The sequence below is a fragment of the Hevea brasiliensis genome, chromosome 15 (genome assembly GCF_030052815.1).
Source record: "Hevea brasiliensis isolate MT/VB/25A 57/8 chromosome 15, ASM3005281v1, whole genome shotgun sequence".
Taxonomy (NCBI): Eukaryota; Viridiplantae; Streptophyta; class Magnoliopsida; order Malpighiales; family Euphorbiaceae; genus Hevea; species Hevea brasiliensis.
The window spans coordinates 72,976,175-72,987,323 of record NC_079507.1 but is presented as its reverse complement, the minus strand read 5'-3'; the positions used below and the strand labels follow the sequence as shown (position 1 = coordinate 72,987,323).

The following is an 11,149-nucleotide window of genomic DNA, read 5'->3' as shown; positions in this document are numbered from 1 at the left end:
ACAGGATCAGCGGCCTCAAAATGCACGCCAATTTGGGCAACAGCATGCTTCGTTTCATACAACGAGCATTGCTCCCAACTGTTCAGCTCTACCTCTACCTACCATCGTTCTTCTTCCTCATTCGAGGCTACTTTATTACAATATTTGGCAGCCCCAATCAATGCCCCTAGTTCCACCACCAAGTTGTTAAGGCGCCCGGCATGTTTTTCTGCATTGTACTAAACAGCAATAAATTTGGATGGCAACTTGCATACATATTCTAGGCTCTACTTCATTGGAGTTGCCCATTGAAAGAAACAAAAAATTGGCCTTGGAATTTATCATACATTCTTATTTATCAGGACATGATGTTGGCTTTCCGATTTAAAGCAGTTCCCTTTTCTTGTTTCCTCCTAGATATCCATCAAGTTTAAACATACTGCTATGCTGGCTTCAAGTCTTCATGATTCATGATGGAGAAGCATCTGACGCCTACGCTCAGATCTTCTGTGGCTACGAGTAAGTGCTCTAGCAGGTGTGCTTGAGGTTCTAGTGTCATGGATCTCCTACAATGGTGCCATGGAACCAAAAATCCTATCTAAAGCCATCACATCAGCACCAGGGTTGAACTAAAAGAAAAGATATATCAGATAATATGATTATTTTCCAATGGTATATTTGATGGAAAGGCTCTTTTCATATTCCAGTTAAACAGAATATTAAACATTGAAAGATAAAGAAGAGCAGCATCTTTCCCACCTTTTCTTTTTCTTCCCCGCCTTCTAAAGTGCGCAAGCAAAGACAAAGAATTGGCAGAAGAAATATAACCACAATTAAAATGCTTAGCAAAAAGCAATTGTATTACCATTATTTTAAATAGAAAACCAACTTTTTTAAGATGCTGAGATCCGTACTCTCGGTGAAAAGAGTTGATCCCAATTAATCAGGTTCTTCACATATCATATTATCATTTTGCTGTTATGCCAAATTATGCTCCGTAATGTTGAGCGTAGAAAGCCTGCTCAAAATAACCTGTCAGAGGTGCCAATTCCTGGTTATTAGCAAGCTCAGTTCGTAACATGGCATGTCAAGGATAACTTTATATCCATATCATGGAATTGATGAACTGCAAGTTTAACACCATACCCTAGAAATGCCATAGACAAAGGCCCAGAAAATTGCAATACTTCACAACTCTTTCAGCACAGAAAGAGGCCACAGGCAAACTCAGCACTGTCAATCTATCAATATAGGCAGGACTGGGGGACAAGTAGAAAATCTAATCTCTGTTTCGAGTGGCACACCACTAACAGTTTCATCCACCTGGAGCACTCTCTTATGTTGCCTAAAACATCACAGCATCCATGGATGACTCTGTTGAAAGAGAATGCTTTTGACTTACAGAAGTGCCAGGTCTCCTTCCCACTAGTTTCCATACATACTGGGCTAAACATCTGGCCATTTTCTTTTCAGAATTGTCAAAATTGAGGATCTAAATTTCTCCATCACTGTAAGTGTGCACTTTTTGTTATCACACCTCTGGAATGGAGACCCAGCCCGTGACAAGTGGTATTAGAATTGACCCTATTCTTCAATTGTGTGGGTTCCTCAGGAGAGACAGTAGGATCAAGGTAGATCCAGAACAAGGAGCCGGTGCATGACAGATGGCTTATCCTATGAACCAACTTGCCGTGATCAAACCTGACCAAACAGAGGTTAACATACATCTGTTACATCAACAAAATTGGGAATACGTTTGTGCTGCACATCTCTAGTTTTTGTGCATCCATCCTTAGTTTCATAGTGATTGCCAGTAATTGTATCCATGCCTATATTAATATAGAAAAGTATGGTTAACACACTTACCAGCATTCGCTTTGACTCCACATGAGCCTTTTTTCTATCAGAATCACTGTGGGAAACAATGCGTGAATCACTCTGTGAGTCGCAGTCATTCATCCTTTGACCATGAGCAACATTTTTCGATAACACCACCTTAATAGTGGTTAATCTGAGTTTGAGTTATGAAACACTTTCTCCAAGTAGAAATGTGAATGCATTTGATTCATTGTCCAAGGATCATCATTATGTCTCACAAAACTATCAATGGAACATCCATTCATCAGCATGTAAAACTTCAGTGGAGCACAGATACCAAAAATGGAAGGGAAGAAGAATGTTAGAGAAAGCTGGGAAAACAGGAGAAAAATGATTCTATGCCTAAACAAGGGATGCTTTATGCTAAAATGAGAGAGTGCAGACAAGTAACTAAAGTTGTTCCCATTTTTAACAACTGAATGGAACATGACTGGAGGGCAAAAAATAATATAAGCAGCATCGCAATAACAGAGAAAAAGAAAATCCAATATTATTAGAGACCTGCCATAAATAATTGTCTAAGAATTCTAAGTATGGGTATTGATTAACACATGAAATTGTTAGCAGGAAAGAAAAATGATGAAGCACAAAACTGTTGCTTCACTAATACGGGTCCCACTTATGTCATATCAGCTATAGGAGACCTGCAAGCATGAGAAAAAAGGGCCAGAGGTCTACCAAGAATGTCTCCAGTAAAGATCCTCTGATACTCAAGTTAGAAGGGGCAGTATTCTAGTAGAGAGAGAAAGAGAGTAGAGAGAGAGAGAGTGTCTGAGAGGAAGGAGCCCTTTTCCTCTTCCCTAGCCTTATTTACAGGGAAATTTGATAATATTATACTCAACTCAACTCAACTAAACCTTTATCCCAAAAATTTGAGGTTGGCTATATGAATTCGTTTTCTCTACTCTAAACGATTTTGGGTTAAATCCTCAGAAATGTGTAATGCTTCTAGGTCATGTTGTACTACTCTCCTCCAAGTCAATTTAGGTCTACCCCTTTTTTTCTTTCTATCCTCTAACCTAATGTTCTCTACTTGTCTAACTGGAGCCTCCGTATGTCTACGCTTCACATGACTAAACTACCTTAGATCCCTTCTCTCAACTTATCCTCAATTGGCACCACTCCTATCTTTTCTCTAATACTCTCATTACAGACTTTATCTAGACCAGTATGGCTACTCATCCACCTTAACATTCTCATCTCTGCAACTCTTATCTTAGACGCATACAACTCCTTCAATGCCCAACACTCACTACTATATAACAAAGCCGGTCGTATGGCTATACGGTAAAATTTTCCTTTCAACTTATTGGGAATCTTGCAATCACATAAAACTCCCGTGGCACGTCTCTACTTCAACCATCCGGCTTTAATCCTATGACTAACATCCTCCTCACATCCCCCATCTACTTGAAGGACTGAGCCGAGATATTTAAAGTGATTATTTTGGGACAGTACCACTCCATCCAAACTAACTCCTTCCCTATTATCAGTTTGGCCTTCACTGAACTTGCAATGCATGTATTCTGTCTTCGTTCTATTTAACTTAAAGCCTTTTAACTCTAGAGTACTTCTCCAAAGCTCTAATTTTCTATTGACTCCTTCTCGCGTCTCATCTATCAGAACAATATCATCCGCAAACATCATGCACCAAGGAATACTCTTTTGTATATGTTTCGTCAATTCATCTAAAACTAATGTAAAAAGGTAAGGGTTTATAGCTGATCCTTGGTGTAATCCAATTGAGATCAGAAAATCTCGTGTCCCTTGCCACTGTGTGCACAATAGTAGTTGCTCCTTCATACATATCTTTTAACACTTGTATGTACCTAATAAATACCCTCTTTTGTTCTAACACACTCCATAAGATATCTCTTGGAACACTATCATAAGCCTTCTCCAAATCAATAAAAACCATGTGTAGATCTTCCTTCACATCTCTATATTTCTCCATCAAGTTTCTAATAAGAAAGATCGCTTCCATAATTGAACGACCAGGCATTAAGCTAAATTGATTAAGAGAGATAGAAGTATCATGACGTAGTCGATGCTTCACAACTCTCTCCCACAACTTCATAGTATGGCTCATGAGTTTAATTCCCCTATAGTTTGAACAACTCTGTATGTCTCTCTTAATTTTAAAAATAGGTACTAAAATACTCCTCCTCCATTCATCAGGAATTTTCTTTGAGTTTAGAATCTTATTAAATAATTTAGTTAACCATGCCACTCTCATATCTCCCAAACACTTCCACACTTCAATTGGTATTCCATCGGGTTCACAGGCTTTACATACTTTCATTCTCTTAAGTGTTTCCTTTACTTCTAAAAATCTAATCCTTCTAGTATAATTCATATTTTTTTCTATTGCTCTATAGTCTATATTCACGCTATTACCATTTTGACTATTATTAAAGAGATCATTAAAATAATTTCTCTATCTTTCTTTAATGTCCTCATCTTTCACCAACACTTTTCCTTCTTTAGCCTTAATGCACCTAACTTGATTGAGATTTTGACATTTCCTTTCTCTCCTCCTTGCTAATCTATAAATATCTTTCTCCCCTTCTCTAGTTTCAAGTTTCTCATATAACTTTTCAAAAGCCTGTACTCTTGATTAACTGCCTTTTTTGCCTATTTCTTTGCTATCTTGTACTGTTCATATGCCTCATTATTATCACATTTAGGTAATTTTTTGTACCATTCCCTTTTTCTCTTCACTGCCTTTTGTACTTCCTCGTTCCACCACCATCTCTTTTTGAGGGTGGTCCATGTCCTTTAGACTCTCCAAGTACTTTTCTAGCTACTTCTCTAATCTTTGATGCCATCTGTATCCACATATCATTGGCCTCCATATCCAGCTTCCATGCTTCGGACTCGAGAATCTCATTTTTGAACTTCACTTGCTTTACTCCTTTGAACTCCCACCACTTTGTTCGAGCTACACTATTTCTTCTGACTTTACTTAAATTATTCCTAAACTTGACATCCAAGACCAGTAACCGATGTTGACTTGTTAAAGTCTCCCCTGGAATGACCTTGCAATCCTTACATAGAGCTCTATTTGTCTTCCTAGTTAAGAGGAAGTCGATTTGGCTTCTATGTTGCCCACTTTTGAAAGTCACTAAATGTGACTCTCTTTTTATAAAGTAGGTATTTACTAGTATTAGGTCGTATGCCATAGCAAAATCCAGGATGTTTTTTCTCTCCTCATTTCGATTGCCAAAACCAAAACCTCCATGAACATTCTCATAACCTTGCCTATCACTTACTACATGTCCATTCAAAACTCCACCAATGAAAACATTATCTTTATTCGGTATGCTTTGCATTAAATCATCCATATCTTCCCAAAACCTTTGTTTACTCTCACTATCTAGTCCTATTTGTGGGTCATAAGCACTAACTACATTTATTATTTCTCCTTATAGTACTAGCTTTACTAGTATAATTAAATCTCCTACTCTTTTCACAGCTATTACAGCGTCTTTTAATGCCCTGTTTATGATTATGCCCACTTCGTTCTTGTTTCTCTCCTTTCCGGTAAGCCACAATTTGTACCCTGAATTACCCACTTCCTTGCTTTTATCTCCTACTCATTTAGTCTCCTGAATGCAAGCAATATTCACCCTTCTCCTTTCCAAGGTATCCACAAGCTCCATTAATTTTCCTGTAAGTGATCTAACATTCCAAGTACTAACCATGATCCTCCTCCTATCCTGTTACTTCCTAATTGGTCTCCTTCTATGATATCTTCTATTATTTTCTATATCTATCTTGTGTTTTATTCCACTATCTGCTCTACTATCTGTCCTATAGACTAACTTCTTTACCCACACCCGTCCATGATGTGAGAACCCTTGCTCACTTAACACCACACACAGGCGCTGGCATGGCTTATCGCTTTCAATGAACGCCCTACACCCTTGCATATTTCTCACTACACCCGGGCTCCAATGTAGCGCGTTATAAGTAGAGGATATCCCAACGTTTATATCATTTGAATCCATATCATAAGGTGTAACGAAATTTTTACACTGGTTGTCACCTACAGCAACCCTCCTCCTTTGTCCGGACTTAGGACCGGCTAAACGTAAACTACTTAGGCGGAGTTAAATTTGATAATAGTATATTCTAGGGAATATTCCCTCAACTTAACTCAACTCAACATTTATCCCAAAAATTTGGGTCGGCTATATGGATTTGCTTTCTCCACTCTACACGATTATGGGTTAAATCCTCAGAAATGTGTAATGTTTCTAGGTCATGTTGTGCTACTCTCCTCCAAGTCAATTTGGGTCTACCTCTTTTTTTCTTTCTATCCTCTAACCTAATATGTTCTACTTGTCTAACTGGAGCCTCCGTATGTCTACGCTTCACATAACCAAACCACTTCAATCTCCCTTCTCTCAACTTATCCTCAATTGGTACCACTCCTACCTTTTCTCTAATATTCTCATTACGGACTTTATCTAGTCTAGTATGGCCACTCATCCACCTTAACATTCTCATCTCTGCAACTCTTATTTAGACACACACGACTCCTTCAATGCCCAACACTCACTACTATATAACATAGCCGGTCGTATGGTTGTACGATAAAATTCTACTTTCAACTTATTGGGAATCTTACGATCACATAAAACTCTCGTGGCACGTCTCTACTTCAACCATCCGGCTTTAATCCTATGACTAACATCCTCCTCACATCCCCCATCTACTTGAAGGACTGAGCCGAGATATTTAAAGTGATTACTTTGGGACAGTACCACTCCATCCAAACTAACTTCTTCCCTATTATCAGTTTGGCCTTCACTGAACTTGCAATGCATGTATTCTGTCTTCGTTCTACTTAACTTAAAGCTTTTTGACTCTAGAGTACTTCTCCAAAGCTCTAACTTTCTATTGACTCCTTCTCGCGTCTCATCTATCAGAACAATATCATCCGCAAACATCATGCACCAAGGAATACTCTCTTGTATATGTTTCGTCAATTCATCTAAAACTAATGTAAAAAGGTGAGGACTAATAACTGATTCTTGGTGTAATCCAATTGAGATTGAAAAATCTCTTGTGTCCCCTCCCACTGTGGGCACAATAGTAGTTACTCTTTCATACATATCTTTCAACACTTGTATGTACCTAATTGATACCCTCTTTTGTTCTAACACATTCCATAAGACATCTCTTGGAACACTATCATAAGCCTTCTCTAAATCAATAAAAACCATGTGTAGATCTTTCTTCACATCTCTATATTTCTCCATCAAGCTTCTAAAGAGAAAGATCGCTTCCATAGTTGAACAACCGGGCATGAAGCTAAATTGATTGAGAGAGATAGAAGTATCATAACGTAGTCGATACTCCACAACTCTCTCCCACAACTTCATAGTATGGCTCATGAGTTTAATTCCCTTATAATTTGAGCAACTCTGTATATCTCCATTATTTTTAAAAAAAGGTATTAAAATACTCCTCCTCCATTCATCAGGTATTTTCTTTGAGTTTAGAATCTTATTAAATAATTTAGTTAACTATGCCACTCCCATATCTCCTAAACACTTTCACACTTCCACACTTCAATTAATTCTTCTAATATAATTTACATTCTTTTCTATTGTTCTATAGTCTATATTCACGGTATTACCATTTTGACTATTATTAAAGAGATCATTGAAATAATTTCTTCATCTTTCTTTAATGTCCTCATCTTTCACCAACACTTTTCCTTCTTTATCCTTAATGCACCTAACTTGATTGAGATCTTGACATTTCCTTTCTCTCCTCCTTGCTAATCTATAAATACCTTTTTCCCCGTATTTAGTTTCAAGTTTCTCATGTAACTTTTCAAAAGCCTGCGTTTTTGCTTGACTGATTGCCTTTTTTGCCTCATTCTTTGATATCTTGTACTGTTCATATGCCTCATTATTATCACATTTAGGTAATTTCTGATACCATTCCCTTTTTCTCTTCACTGCCTTTTGTACTTCCTCATTCCACCATCATTTCTCTTTTGAGGGTGGTCCATGTCCTTTAAACTCTCCAAGTACTTTTCTAGCTACTTCTCTAATCTTTGATGCCATCCGTATTCACATATCATTGGCCTCCATATCCAGCTTCTATGCTTCGGACTCGAGAAGCTCATTTTTGAACTTCACTTGCTTTACTCCTTTGAACTCCCACCACTTTGTTCGAGCTACACTATTTCTTCTGACCTTGCTTGAATTGTTCCTAAACTTGACATCCAAGACCACCAACCGATGTTGACTTGTTAAAGCCTCTCCTGGAATGACCTTGCAATCCTTGCATAGAGCTCTATTTGTCTTCCTAGTTAAGAGGAAGTCGATTTGGCTTCTATGTTGCCTACTTTTAAAAGTCACTAAATGTGACTCTCTTTTTATAAAATAAGTATTTGCTAGTATTAGGTAGTATGCCAAAGCAAAATCCAGGATGCTTTTTCCCTCCTCATTTCGACTGCCAAAACCAAAACCTTCATGAATATTCTCATAACCTTGCCTATCACTTCCTACATGTCCATTCAAATCTCCACCAATAAAAACATTCTCTTTATTTGGTATGCTTTGCATTAAATCATCCATATCTTCTCAAAACTTTTGTTTACTCTCACTATTTAGTCCAATTTGTAGGGCATAAACACTAACTACATTTATTGTTTCTCCTTCTAGTACTAGCTTTACTAGTATAATTCTATCTCCTACTCTTTTCACAACTATTACAACGTCTTTCAATGTCCTGTCTATGATTATGCCCACTCCGTTCTTATTTCTCTCCTTTCTGGTAAACCACAGTTTGTACCCTGAATTACCCACTTCCTTGCTTTTATCTCCTATCCATTTAGTCTCCTGAATGCAAGCAATATTCACCCTTCTCCTTTCCAAGGTATCCACAAGCTCCATTAATTTTCCTGTAAGTGATCCAACATTCCAAGTACTAACCCTGATACTCCTCCTATCCTGTTACTTCCTAATTGGTCTCCTTCTATGATATCTTCTATTATTTTCTATATCTATCTTGTGTTCTATTCCACTATCTGCTCTACTATCTGTCCTATGGACTAACTTCTTTACCCACACCCGTCCATGATGTGGGAACCCTTGCTCACTTAACACCACACACAGGCGCTGGCATGGCTTATCGCTTTCAATGAACGCCCTACACCCTTGCATATTTCTCACTACACCCGGGCTCCAATGTAGCGCGTTATAAGTAGAGGACATCCCAACGTTTATATCATTTGAATCCATATCATAAGGTGTAACGAAATTTTTACGCTGGTTGTCACCTACCGCAACCCTCCTCCTTTGTCCGGTCTTAGGAACCGGCTAGGGAATATTCCCTAGTGGGCCATTTTCTTAATTAAATGTGGTATATATCATGCGTGATTATTTCATATTGTATCAAAAAAGTACACAAAATGTAGTTATGTATCTTTCAAATAATGGGCTGAAGGCAATTAATTAATTTTTGCTAAGGAAATGACTTCATCAAAAGCATTAGAACCAGTGGCTGCCAAAGCTAGAGTATAGACCAGTTTGAACTTTGAAGGTAAATTGGGTTTTGACATTATTGACTTTCTAAAGTTTTCGTTATATCCAATTCAGCACAATTCAATTTCAGCCAATAACTTTAATCATTATTTAATCTAGTAATCTCAATCTTATAAGTCATAAAAAGTTAAGAATGCTACTAGTCTCACTAGACATAGAAACCCAAATACTTCTGAATGCAATAAGCACAAAGAACATACGAATAATGTTGCCTTTGGCTTGTTAATTAACTTAAAAGAGCAAGTAGCTTTTCAACTTGTCTATTCTTTTAAACCAGAAATCCGCAATCTATTCCGGCCTATTGAAAACAACCCCAAAAAGATACTGCAAATAAGAAAATGAAATGACGAGACCTAAATATTAGGTAACTCCCTCTGTATCTGACTTCCATCCACATCAATAATATGATCAAGGCACGAACCTAAGGACCTGTTAAATCTACATGATCCATGAAAAGCAGCAGCTCCTGCAGAAAAGGTAAAGACTTGCTGAACTACAAAAGTGAAGAAGTTTCAGAAAGACATTAGAACTAAGGTTATACGGGCAAGAAAAAGAGAATATTTGCATTAACTCTAGACAGGTAGACTCAATCAAACTTACTTAGCTTCCATGTTGCTGCTAGAAGGCCATAAATTATCAGAAAAGCAGAAGTATGATAAACTTTGAGATTCAATATAGATAACTAAACCCCAATCTTGTTGCCAGGATGCATAAGAGCCTACCAGCAAGGAAACGCAGAACAACCATAACCACAAAACAGAACGCAAATCTTTGAGATGGTAGTAACTAACAGAATGCATCAGTGGAATTAATGGTAGGCTTGAACATGACAAGTGCTGATTTTAGTACCTTAACAAGTTCATCATGCAATTTTCATTTCTTGAAGCATGACAGTATTACCTCAAGTAGATAAGAACAAAAAGGAAAAACACACTTGCCAACGCTATGCTACAACCAATAAGAACACCGGCCGTAAACTCCCTAAAACAACCATAGATTTGCATGCTAGTACATTTGCTTCTTCAGGCGTCAGTTTCCCCTAGGGGTTTACCCCAATAGAAGTAAAATTAGGCTACAGAGAGTGGCAAAAAGTTCTGCTCTCACTTTCATAAGACATGATACGCCTCTTGTTTTCAAGCCCCGGTTTAGTTTGCATTTTCTCAAAGCAATTTTCCAGAATGTCAATAGCAAAGAGAAAATATCTAGGCCACAAAAAATGCATGCGGTTTCCCATTTCAAAATGAAGATAACAACTCATACAATGCTGTTCAAACCAGGTTTAAAAGAAAATCAGAAAGCTTTCACCACTAATTTATATAGCATGAATGGCCACTTGCCAAAATTCTTGCTGATGATATTGTCATAAGCTAGAAGAACAAGAAAAGTCTAGAAATTTGGGGATAATATGAGTTGTTACCTCATCTTCACTGTGAGCAAACACAAAAGATAATGGATGACGGTGATGGTGAGGGCAAAAGGCCCAAGAAGAAGAAGAAGAAGACATGTACCTGCTGGGACCGGACTTTTCAAGCTCGTCTAAAGCTTCACCCATGTGCTCCAAATTCTTGCTTTGATCTCAAATCCCAAGCTTCTTATAAAATGGCACCGCCAACGTCAGGAGATGATTTTCTAGTTTTTGGACGTTAGGTGAAAGTTCTGGGCCCAAGTGAAACCTTGTGTCTGGCTACTGGCCCAAACGGATTAGTCCTTGTGTCTGGGGGAAA

At 37.9% G+C, this 11,149-nt stretch overlaps 1 long non-coding RNA gene across 3 annotated transcripts; it reads right to left on the bottom strand.

Annotated features, from left to right (window-relative positions):
- Window positions 1–233: 233 nt before the first annotated feature.
- On the bottom strand, window positions 234–10,983 carry LOC110671070 (uncharacterized). Of its 3 annotated transcripts, XR_009144290.1 has the most exons (4): window positions 10,934–10,948; window positions 9,847–9,918; window positions 1,846–2,079; window positions 234–1,680 (listed from the first exon to the last, which is right to left on the bottom strand). It is a non-coding gene; the product is annotated as an uncharacterized LOC110671070 (long non-coding RNA). The 3 variants fall into 3 exon arrangements; XR_009144289.1 differs by lacking the exon at window positions 9,847–9,918 and having other exon boundaries at window positions 10,843–10,983; XR_002498013.2 differs by lacking the exons at window positions 9,847–9,918; window positions 10,934–10,948 and having other exon boundaries at window positions 1,846–7,436.
- Between the last annotated feature and the right edge of the window lie 166 nt (window positions 10,984–11,149).